This window comes from Pongo abelii, chromosome 11 (assembly GCF_028885655.2).
Source record: "Pongo abelii isolate AG06213 chromosome 11, NHGRI_mPonAbe1-v2.0_pri, whole genome shotgun sequence".
Lineage (NCBI taxonomy): Eukaryota > Metazoa > Chordata > Mammalia > Primates > Hominidae > Pongo > Pongo abelii.
The window spans coordinates 17,870,248-17,883,247 of record NC_071996.2 but is presented as its reverse complement, the minus strand read 5'-3'; the positions used below and the strand labels follow the sequence as shown (position 1 = coordinate 17,883,247).

Sequence of the window (13,000 nt, the reverse complement as noted above, 5' to 3'; positions counted from 1 at the left end):
TATAATTCTATCTCACACCAGTTAGAATGGCGATCATTAAAGAGTCAGGAAACGACAGGTGCTGGAGAGGATGTGGAGAAATACGAATGCTTTTACACTGTTGGTAGGTGTGTAAACTAGTTCAATCATTGTAGAAGACAGTGTGGTGATTCCTCAAGGATCTAGAACTAGAAATACCATTTGATCCAGCGATCCCATTACTGGGTATATACCCAAAGGATTATAAATCATGCTACTATAAAGACACATGCACACATATGTTTATTGCAGCACTATTCACAATAGCAACGACTTGGAACCAACTCAGATCTCTATTGATGATAGACTGGATTAAGAAAATATGGCACATATACACCATGGAGAACCATGCAGCCATAAAAAAGGATGAGTTCATATCCTTTCTAGCGACATGGATGAAACTGGAAACCATCATTCTGAGCAACCTACTGCAAGGATAGAAAACCAAACACCGCATGTTCTCACTTATAGGTGGGAATTGAACAATGAGAACACCTGGACACAAGGCGGGGAACATCACACACCAGGGCCTGTCATGGGGTGGGGGGATGGGGGAGGGATAGCATTAGGAGAAATACCTAATGTAAATGACGAGTTAATGGGTGCAGCAAACCAACACGGCACATGCATACATATGCAACAAACCTGCACGTTGTGCACATGTACCCTAGAACTTAAAGTATAATAAAAAAAAAGAAGATAGTATAATTCAAAGTACTTTCAAAAGGACATAGCGCTATACTGAGGTTAGAAAAAATAGTATTCCCAAACTGAGATCCTTCTGTGCACTTTGTAAACCTTGTTTACCCTGGCAGTTACAATACTACCAATTTAACCATTAAGAACATTCAGTATGTTTAAACTATAATGGGAAAGCCAAGATATGAAACCATCACCCATGGGAATTTTGAGGCTAGAGTAATTAGAAGCTAATTTAAGATCTCCATTCAACTCTAGGACAGTCAGGGTAACTGCCAGAGAAGCTGCATGCTGGGTAAATCCTGATCCCAAAGTGGAATTTTGCCCTAGTATAATGGGTTCATATTTGATTGACTGCACTTAGCTATAAATCCTGAGGAGGAGGAAGAAGAGGAAGAGGAGGAGGAGGAGGAGGGGAAGGGGAAGAGGAAGAAGACGAAGAGGAAGTAAGAAAGAAGAAGAAGAAGGAAGAGAAGGAGGAGGAGGGGGAGAAACGACATCAGAAAGTAATTGGGCTAGAAGAACTTAATTTGGAAGCAAAACACAGAATCCAGATGAGTGGGTTTACTGAGAAAGGGTCGTGCCACGTTGCTCCCACAATGGAGGGCCTCAATCATAAATGGCAATGGTTAGGTTTCTGCTCTCCTGCTGCACCACCATTGCTCCCAAGGCCTTGCTGTAGGTGCAAGAATTGGGCGGATCTCTGATCAGCTTGGGTGTGATCTCGTCAATAACAGCGTCATCTAACCACCTAAAAGGTAGTCAGAGTAAAAAGAATTCTAGCAGCATATGTTAGACAATAGACCAAAAGGAAAATGTGACACACAAATAGTCAAACAAAACTTCCACCTTTTAGCCTGGTTCTGGAATTCAGAACAGTCACACAATACCAAGTTTGAGTGCATACCTGTTCAAAGCATGCATGAGCTCTTTGCTCTCCACTGCTAAGCCCAATCTCATCAGCCAAATCCTATGCCCTCCCATCTAGGGAGATAGGTAGGTAGATAGATAGACCAATAGAATCAATAGCAATACCACTTTATTATTACTACTAGTATAGGGCTATTAGTACTACTTTATTAGTATGACTTTAGCACTACTATTACTTTATCAATATTATTACTTTATCTGTAGTAGTGCTAATTTGAGGTAATTACATACAACCTCTTTACTTCCTCTCCAAGAAGCTCGTAAGTACATTCATTGCACACATTTTTGAGTCCCAGTCATTCTCCCAGTAGTGTGCTAGATGCTGTGTTCAGGGAGTTTGAGGCTCTCATCCAAGGTGTTTCAGTGGCAGCCCTGTTCAGTGTTGTCCCATAGAAACCCAGTGCAGTGATCCTGAAGAGTTTAGCTTTACATTTTAAAATTTTCATTCAATGCAAATCAAACCAAAGTGACTACTTTTGGCAGACTGACCATCTCTTTTAGCAAATCTGTGTAATGCATTTTGAAGGTTTGTTTAGAATCTGTGCTAATAACTTGCAAATTATTTCCAGAGATTTCCAATGAATTCTGAAGTCTGTCAAGTGGGGTGATTATAGTACTCTGAAATTGCTTCAAAATCATGAATATTGAATTCTCCTACTTATAATATGACATGTATCATGAATAACTGAGTTACCATAGCATCAGCTTAATCTTTCTTAAAAATATGTCAGAACTGGCCTGGCGAGTGGCTTACACCTGTAATCCCAGCACTTTGGGAGGCCGAGGTGGGCAGGTCTTGAGGTCAGGAAATCAAGACTATCCTGGTCAACATGGTGAAAACCCGTCTCTACTAAAAATACAAAAATTAGCTGGGCATGGTGGCACATGCCTGTAATCCTAGCTACTTGAGAGGCTGAGGCAGGAGAATCGCTTGAACCCAGGAGTCGGAGGTTGTAATCAGCCAAGATCACACCACTGCACACCAGCCTGGTGACAGAGCGAGACTCCATCTCAAAAAAAAAAAAAGAAGAACCATTTGATAAACCCAAAGTCTATCTACCTGTCTCTAAGAGAGCAAAAAATTATTGTCAATTAAATATGTAACATTTATTCTAGCTGACAGATCTATGTGGTTAAATTATTGATATAGCGTTTTAAAAATTAAGCTGCCATTCTAGCTGGTGTGAGATGGTATCTCATTGTGGTTTTGATTTGCATTTCTCTGATAGCCAGTGATGGTGAGCATTTTTTCGTGTGTCTGTTGACTGCATAATTGTCTTCTTTCGAGAAGTGTCTGTTCCTATCCTTTGCCCACTTTTTGATGGGGTTGTTTCTTTTTTTCTTGTAAATTTGTTTAAGTTCTTTGTAGATTCTGGATATTAGCCCTTTGTCAGATGGGTAGATTGCAAAAATGTTCTCCCATTCTGTAGGCTGCCTGTTCACTCTGATGGTAGTTTCTTTTGCTGTGCAGAAGCTCTTTAGTTTAATTAGATCCCATTTGTCTATTTTGGCTTTTGTTGCCATTGCTTGACATAGGAACGCTTTTACACTGTTGGTGGGAGTGTAAACTAGTTCAACCATTGTGGAAGACAGTGTGGCGATTTCTCAAGGATCTAGAACTGGAAATACCATTTGACCCAGCGATTCCATTACTGGGTATATACCCAAAGGATTATAAATCATGCTACTATAAAGACACATGTACACGTATGTTTATTGTGGCACTATTCACAATAGCAAAAACTTGGAACCAACCCAAATGTCCATCAACCATAGACTGGATTAAGAAAATGTGACACATGAAACCAGCGGCGGCGCAGAGGGCGGCGCAGAGGGCGGCGCAGAGGGCGGCGCAGAGGGCGGCGCAGAGGGCGGCGCAGGCGGAGCCTGGCGAGCACGCGAGCTAGCGGAGAGCGGGCGGCCTTGCGGGAGGCGGTGGCGGCACCCAAGGCCGAGCCTGCCCAGGAGGAGTTCCAGGGCGATGGGGCCGCGGACCCGGCTAATGCTTTGACAGCTGGAAAGAGCGCGGAGCCAGCCCCTGGTCGGGAGGGAGGGGAGCGCGGCGAGGAGAGCGCCAGCGAGCGACAGAACGAGCAAGCGCCTAGGAGGGGGCCAGGAGCCAGGGGCAGCTCGGGAGAGCCCTAGCGATGGCGGCTGTGGGGAGGCTTGGCGCCCTCTTCCTTGCAAACCACGTTTGCCAAAGGCAAAGGCTCGTTGGTGCCCTCGGACGGGCAGGCTGGGGAAAAGTTAGCTTTATACTTCTACGAATGTTTACTGCAGGTAGCAGCACAGAAATCTGCACAGACCTTCTTATCGGAGATTCGCTGGGAAAAAAACATCACGTTGGGAGAACCGTCTGGGTTTTTGCACTCGTGGTGGGGTGTATTTTGGGACCTTTACTGTGCAGCTCCTAAAAGGAGAGACACTTGTGAACATTCAAGTGAAGCAAAAGCCTTTCCTGCTTATAGTGCAGCAGCTGCCCCGAGCCCCGTGCTTGGCAACATTCCCCCCAACGATGGGATACCGGGAGGCCGAGTTCTCCCAGGTTTCTTTCAGGGTCCTCCGGGGTCACAGCCCTCGCCGCACGCACAGCCTCCACCTCACAATCCTAGCAGCACGATGGGACCCCACAGTCAGCCTTTTATGTCACCGCGATACGCAGGCGGCCCCAGGCCCCCCGATCAGAATGGGAAACCAGCCTCCGGGAGGAGTTCCTGGGACACAGCCATTGCTGCCCAATTGCATGGATCCCGCACGACAACAAGGCCACCCCCACATGGGAGGATCAATGCACAGAATGAACCCTCTCCGAGGCATGGGGCCCATGGGTCCCAGCCCACAGAATTACCGCAGCGGCATGAGACCACCACCCAATTCCCTCCGCCCCGCCATGCCCAGGATTAACATGGGCCCGGGAGCCGGCAGACCCTGGTCCAATCCTAACAGTGCTAACTCAATTCCATACTCTCCTCATCACCTGGTACCTATGTGGGACCCCCTGGTGGTGGCGGCCCTCCAGGAACACCCACTATGCCCAGTCCCTCAGATGCAACAAATTCCAGCGACAACATCTACACAATGATTAATCTGGTGCCGCCTGGAGGCAGCCGGTCCAACTTCCCGATGGGTCCCGGCTCCGACGGCCCGATGGGCAGCATGGACGGCATGGAGCCACACCACATGAACGGATTGTTAGGGTCAGGTGACATAGATGACTTCCAAAAAATTCTCCTAACAACGCAAATAGTATTAGCAATCTTCCAGGCGCCCCTCGAGATGACGGTGAGCTAGGAGGGAACTTCCTCCACTCCTTTCAGAATGACAATTATTCTCCAAGCATGACGATGAGTGTGTGATCCCCCCTTCTCCAAGATGCTGAGAGAGCCGGCATTGCAGGCGGGAAGATGCCAGAAATTATGCAAGAAGTGAGGTGTCATTATCCAGGAGCTGGTGGGGAGGGCATCTCCTGCTCCCCTCAACCCCCTCCCACCCCATCCACGCCCACCTTTCCCAATTTTAGTTTCATGCAGTAAAAAGGCCGAACTTTTTATTCCATAAAACAAAACGAACGAACGAACGAACGAAAGAAAGAAAGAAAATGTGGCACATATACACCTGGAATACTATGCAGCCATAAAAAAGGATGAGTTTGTGTCCTTTGCAGGGACGTGGATGAAGCTGGAAACCATCATTCTGAGCAAACTATCATGAGGACAGAAAACCAAACACCACATGTTCTCACTCATAGGTGGGAATTGAACAATGAGAACACATGGACACAGGGCGGGGAACATCACACACCGGGGCCTGTCCTAGCGTGGAGGCTAGGGGAGGGATAGCATTAGAAGTACCTAATGTAAATGACGAGTTAATGGGTGCAGCAAACCAACATGACAGATGTATACCTATGTAAGAAACCTGCACATTGTGCACATGTGCCTTAGAACTTAAAGTATAATAATAAAAAAATTAAGCTGCCAGAATATGCTAGTGTGATTTTTCTGATCAATGTGGTACATTTATTTCTATTTTATACAACAGAACATAATGATACTATTTTGATTGTAGAAAATCTTCACTGTTACCACCTTGCTGACATAACACATTTTTGAACAACTAAGATGTGCACAAGGTTAAGACTTATTCAGAATCACAACTCTCAGTATTAATGCCTCATTTGATCCTGGGGTAGAACATGGGCATTGACTATAATGTTTCCATTTTTCTTGCTTTGCTTCTGTGAGTGCTGAGTGTGTTCTGGATACTCAAATGCCTTTTCATTTAAATTGAATGGAGAAAGATTGAGGGCTTCTAGAATTAAAAGCAACTTAAACTACACAGAAATATCAAGGATATTTTAATTATATGGTCACCTGGAGGCTGGGAAAAAGTGTAGGACGATGCAGACACCTCTCCATCTTAACAATAATCCTACTTCATTTCATTTGTGGGTCAACAGTGGAATGACTAACCTGAGATCATTTTCCCTCAACTGCAAAAATATACAGTTTATAAAAACCAGGTCTTGAGAAAATAGAGCTTAATATCAATAAGGCTGTAAAGAAAAAATTCCTAGAAAACATCAGAGCCCAACAATGTGCTGGGATTGTATGTCACATGGCTCGTACCAGTTGCTGTCATTAATGTTGGGGTACATGGAAAGGATAATACTTGGGGGGATGGGGGCCTTATAAAGCTTAGTAGGTTTGCTTGTCTTAGAAAATGTTGCTTTTGGTTATTGTTGTTTTGGTTTGGTTTATTTGGGGTTTTTTGTTTTGTTTTGTTTTTTGAGATGGAGTCTCACTCTTGGCCCTCAGGCTGGAGTGCAATGGTGTGATCTCGGCTCACTGCAACCTTTGCCTCCCAGGTTCAAGCAATTCTCCGGCCTCAGCCTTCTGAGTAGCTGGGATTATAGGTGCCTGCCACCAAGCCTGGCTAATTTTTGTACTTTTAGTAGACACAGGGTTTCACCATGTTGGCCAGGCTAGTCTCCAACTACTGACCTCAGGTGATCCACCCACCTCAGCCTCCCAAAGTGCTGGGATTTCAGGCATGAGAAAATGTTGGTAATACACATGCAAGAAATTTTAATATTCTATAGATGGCTTGCCTCTGCTGTTCTTAGTTACACCTGTATTCCACTGTTTAATCTTCTCATTCCAATTTTACTTGTGAAAATAGCAATAATTATATTCATTCTAAATTCTCAGGCTATTATGAGGGTAAACAAAAATATTCACAACTGCATTTAAGATCTTTGATAAAACAAAATGAGCCAAAAACCTAAGGCATTCCTATTTTTAAATAAAACAACAAGGGAGCATCATACATCTGTGTAGGTAATAGTTGGTTTTAAAATGTCATTTCTGGCCAGGTGTGGTGGCTCGAACCTATAATCCCAGCACTTTGAGAGGCCAAGGAAGGAGGATCGCTTGAGTCCAGGAGTTTGAGACCAGCCTGGGCAACATAATAAGACCCAGTCTCTACAAAAAAAGTTTTTAAAACTTAGCTGGGCATGGTAGTGTGCACCTGTAGTCCCAGCTACTCAGGAGGCTGAGGCAGGAGGATTGCTTGAGCCTGGGAGTTGAAGGTTGCAGTGAGCTGTGATTCTGCCACCCTACTCCAGCCCAGGTGAAAGAGTGAGACCCTGTCTCAAAATAAATGAATTAATTAATTAATTAATTAAACAAATAAAATTAATTATCATTTATAATACAGCCAAAGAGACCATCTGCTAGCTCATTCAGCCGCTTCCTAGGTTCAGACGGAGATTAGTGTAAACACGCACATGCACTGATTGGGCAAAGCCCTCCTCAGGACTTTCACTCAATTCAGGGTTGCTGCTGTTGTTTGTTCTCAACATGTTTTTAAACAGTAAATAAGTTACCATGGATAAAAAAACACTATATAAACCAAAATACATGTCTGAAATTAATCCAAATGTTCTTCAGTATACTCAAGAAGATGTTTTGACCCATGGATCTCAAATTCTAAACTCGAATTGCTTTAGAAGAAGCATAAAGTCATTAAAAATTTCAGAAAGCAATGCGTATGTCTATGTATGTACACGCATAGACACATACACGATTTCTTCTAAACATTACTATCAATTTTGGTTTCAAACTTATTGAATCAACATGATGATATCATTAATAGTTACATTTTTTATGTATTTACAGAATGAAATGCCAAGAGGCATATGTATTTCCCCTCCCCTGACCCTCCAATTTTCTTATTCAACAAGTTGGCAAGCCCAGTGGTTTATGAGGAAATCTGTTAGAGAGTAAGTAGTGGACACACTGTCTTCTGATAACATTTGCTCTCTCTTTCTCTGGTCTAAATTATATAGTTCACTTGATTGTTGTAGTTACCAAGTTGTATTTGTTTATGTGTCTGTCTCCCCATTGGATAGTGAGTCCAGGAGAGCAGGGATTATGATTTTTATCTCTGTGTCTAATCACTTTTCTGCCCCCAGGAGCCAGCTGCCTTATTCAGTAAATGGATGCTCTTCCACATGGTAATCTTGATTGGCCAATTTCTGTACTACATAAGGTTTTGGGAAGCAGAGATGGACAATGATGAGAGAGAGTGGATGAAAGGAAGATGAGGTTATAGGGAGAATGTGGGAAAGGAAGGAAGGGGATATCTTCATAGAACAGGTAGCAAAATTGGAAGTCAAAGTGTGCAGTAGCAGTGGTGAAAAGTGTTGACCAACCTCGGTTTGGTGAAGGTGGCGTCAAATCAATTTAAACTTTTCACTGGGAAGCAGGGTATTTCTGAGCCTAATGCTTATGGAGAATTGGCCTCTGTATTTCCCTCCAGACTTTCACGGACTACTCACCCTAGCCCAAACATGAGCCAGATGCCGAATGGACTGCCAATGTGAAAATTATTCGATTTGATTAAGAAACAATTTAATCTTACTCTGGTTTGTATTTAAAGCCTGCTAATATCAAAGTACACAGAATTTTCATTTTTATATCAGCAACTTAGATGCCATTTAGAAAAGCTGTGCCATCCTGAAATTAAAAGCACAAGTGCTAGAGTCAGCTTTCACCACTCCCCTAGAAGAAATCAGCTTTTTTGGTATTAACAATGTGTTCTATAGCAGGAAGTCAAGACTACTGTCCAACGTCTGACCTCCTTTCATATCTCCTGGAGGGCTGTGATGAGGGCCACTGCTGCTGGTTGTTGGGGTCTCCATTCCGCTGCCTCTCACCCCTGCACCCTCAGGGCACACGCCACCTTTCCTTTTTTACCTGGCAGACTAGCTGTGTCTTCTGGTGGCCACGTAGCTTCAGAAGTGTGGTTTTTAGTAGGTACAGATCTACTAGGAACTTTCATTCAATTAAAGCTTCTAGGAACTGAAAGACAACAGGAGGCGAGGAGAGCAGGACAAAGAGGAAGCATGGAGTATTAGAAGATAAATGATCCTCATTTCAAATGAAGACTGCTTAATGAAAAATCTCCTTAAGGCACTATTTCCCAAACTTGCCTGTTCACCAATGTGAATTACACCCTGGGAAAAATCCAGACTCCTGGGTGCCATTTTAGAACCGCTAAATACATCTGCAGAGGTAAGAGTCTGGATAATCTGTATGTTCAACATGCCCTGGAAATTCCAACAGTTAGGCAAATTAGGGAATCACTAATTTAAAAGAAGTCCACTCCATCAACTTAAGTCGTTAAGATTTGAATATATCAGGATTAACTCTCAAAAACGCATTGCTTCTTGAAGTAAACATTTCAACAGAATTGAATTTTAAAAGAATTAAATCCCCTAAAGCTATCCCTTCCCTAGCTCCCCACCCCTCAACAGGCCCCAGTGTGTGATGTTCCCCTCCCTGTGTCCATGTGTTTTCATTGTTCAACTCCTACTTATGAGTGAGAACATGTGGTGTTTGGTTTTCTGTTCCTGTGTTTGTTTGCAGAGGATTATGGCTTCCAGCTTCATCCATGTCCCTGCAAAGGACATGAATGCATCCTTTTTTATGGCTGCAGAGTATTCCATGGAGAATATGTGCCACTTTTTTTAATCCAGTCTATCACTGATGGGCATTTGGGTTGGTTCCAAGTCTTTGCTACTGGGAATGGTGCTGCAATAAACATATGTGTGCATGTGTCTTTATAGAAGAATGATTTATAATTTTTGGGTATATACCCAGAAATGGGATTGTGAGGTCAATTGCTATTTCTGGTTCTAGATCCTGGAGGAATAGCCACACTGTCTTCCCCAATGGTTGAACTAATTTACACTCCCACCAACAGTGTAAAAGTGTTCATATTTTCCACATCATCTCCAGCACCTAATGTAGATGAGAGGTGGATGGGTGCAGCAAACTACCATGTCATGTGTATACCTATGTAACAAACCTGCACGTTCTCCACATGTATGCCAGAACTTGAAGTATAATAATAATAACAATGAAAAAGATTGAAAATTTGAAATTTTTATTTAAATTAGGCTTTAGTTACTTGCAAAATACATTGTATTTCCAAACAATGTGCAAAACAAAGAGTTATTGTATGCATTATCAATAAAGTTATACAGCTTCTCATAAAAATAACATTAAAGAAAAATAATTAAATCCATCTTAGGACAATTAAAAAATGTATCTCTCAATTTTAACATGAAAATTCTCTTCCATTTATACATCCCACATTCTAATAAGGGCTAATTGACACTGAATTATGAGCAGTAAAGAAATATGTGTTTGCGTGTCTGTATACTTATAGATCTGTTCCAATGGAAATATCTATTTGGAGTCAGAAAATCTGTTTGGTCCCACTTCTCACTAATAATATGATCTCACTAAAAATACTTAAACACATTAAACTTTACTTTCTCATTTATTAAAAAAAAAATTAAATCCCTGGCACTAGAAATGTAAAACATGGCAAGTATGCATGTTCTAGTCTGGAGTTAATTTGGTATGTGTAATCCCATAAGCAAAGCAGTAGCCGTGTCCTATTGCTTTTTTTTTTTTTATTTCCCAAAACACATGCTAATCCACTGCCTCCCCCAGCCCCTGGCCATATTAATATTACTGAAGCCCACTTTCATCAGTGTCTTTCCATGATAAAAACAAATGAGCAAACAACCAAAAATTACGCACAAAACCACATGCACACACATGGCCCTCCTTCAATGGATCTCCACTGCCTAGAGAATTAAATCCAATTCCTCTGCATGGTATGCAAAATCTCCACAGTACGGCCCAGCCTGCCTCTCCAGCTTGATCTCTAACTGCTTCCCTACACATAACACCTGTGCTGCCAAGAAGGACTTCTGGCTGTGTCCCAAACACGCCTGGGTTTCTCAGCTCCAGTTGCCCTGCCTGGCATGTGTGCACATCTCACCTATCCATACTCTTCCCACTCTTCCAAGTCACCTCATATGCCTCTCTCCACTCCACCAGACTTAATATGTACTGTTTCCCCACCACCCCCCGTGTATAATTCTGCCCTGTTCTATTTGTCTGGGATGTGAGCTCCTTGGGAACACAGTCTATATCTTAAGAAAGCACCTTTTAATCTCTAACACTGCCTAGTATGTGAGTAGACTGGAAAGACCATGAGCTTCAGAATCAAGTGGCCATGGATGCCTTTCTTGAAAGGTAAAGAAAGTCTTGAGAGACTTTCAAGCAGTTACTTAGCCTTCCTGAGCTTTTTGCTCCTTAATTGGCATAGCAGTGATAATAAATCAACCCTACAATATTAAGTTATAGAAATAAATGTCTGTGAAAGCATCTTGCTCACAGTGATTGCTCAATAATGATTCAGCTCCTCCCTTCCCTTCTTAATTCAGATTTATTTACATATGTTCAATAAAGCAATAAGTATTTGTGATTCCATTTTTCTAGTTCTGAATTCTAGTTATTTCGGGTTTTTATACAGGCACAGAAGCCCTTTTCTACTACACTGGTTCCCCTAAGAGGAGTTACCTTGACCTAAAACATAAGCAACAACCATAAAACTCTGCCTTTCTTGGTCAGTTATGTGCATTTATAAAAATAAACGTTCCACTTAAGCTGTTATTCTGGAAAACCAGAATTTCACTGGCAATCCCTGATCCATTTATATCCATAAATTTCCAAGGTAAATACAGCAAATAGGCAGAAGCTGGTAATATGAAGATAGAGATGAGTCAGGAGGGAACTGGTGGCTGGGATGAGGGCCAGAAGACAACTACAGGTATAAGAGCCAGGAAAATTGTTGTTTAACACTGATTAATGGCCATGCTTGTCCTACTCATTAAAAGCATTAACTTCTGATTTAAGTTATTTTAAAATATTTTTATGCTAACATTCTAAAGTTTTTGTGCTAACAAAATCAAATTTCATCTTTCTGGAATATTTCAGAGCCAAGGTAATTCTAAAGTTTTTAGATAGGTGCTAAAGAAAGGGAGCTCAGGCCCGACAGTCTCAGGATATAGGCCGGATAGAAAATCAGGGGAGCTGAACGAGGAGAGACGTTAGGCCTGCAAAGGTAGGGACCAGGATGTAAGCATGAGGTTCAAGTTCACAGTCCCATTCACTTTATTAACAGCACTGAGCAGTATCACTGCTGCCCAAGCCATCAGAAAGGTCCTGGCCAAAAATGCAAATCCTTCTTTATCTTCCAGAACTGGAATTCCCATTCAACAGATTTTCTGGAAAAATAAAGTTTCCTTTTACATTGTCATGACTATTTTTTTGAGATCACAATGCCCAGAGTACAGCTTCAAGATTATCTTGATGTCTAACTCCTGGTTCCTTAAGAACGGCTGAAATACTAAGAGCAAATGACAGCTGCTAGACCCTTGAAGTTACTGTTCAAAAAAAAAAAAAAAAAACTGTTCCCTAGGTATTTCTCTGTTTCACTGAAAGATAAACTCCCAGGGGAAATAGAAACCTAAAAACCTTTGAAAATAATTATTTTTTAACACAGGCCAATTACTAAATAGAGAACTAATCAAAGAAAAGGTATTTTCTTAAAACAAAAAACTAAACCTGTGTTTAGGTAAATTAATATTTATTCATAATGATTTTTAATGTTATTTGTTATTCTAAAACTTCCAAAAATTCCATCTGGTATAGCAGTTATTGAAATAGTCATAGATGATGGTATAGGTGGAGAGGGGTTGCTGGGCTTTATTTAAAGTGCTATTCAAAGCTTCACATATAGGTTTCATTCAAAGTTTAAGAAGAAAAAAATGAAAAATCAGAAACGGGTAAGATATGGGGATATAAAATAGATATTTTGTACATAAGACTTCTGCATCCCCAAATATTAGCTTGTTATGGAATTCTGTCATCTATTCTTGTTTCAGTCAAAACAAGCAAACAAAAACAGTCAGAATGGTATAAACAAC

At 41.8% G+C, this 13,000-nt stretch overlaps 1 pseudogene; it reads left to right on the top strand.

Moving 5' to 3' along the window:
* The first annotated feature begins 3,446 nt into the window (after window positions 1–3,446).
* LOC100434473 (single-stranded DNA-binding protein 3-like) lies at window positions 3,447–5,078 on the top strand (annotated as a pseudogene).
* Window positions 5,079–13,000: the final 7,922 nt, after the last annotated feature.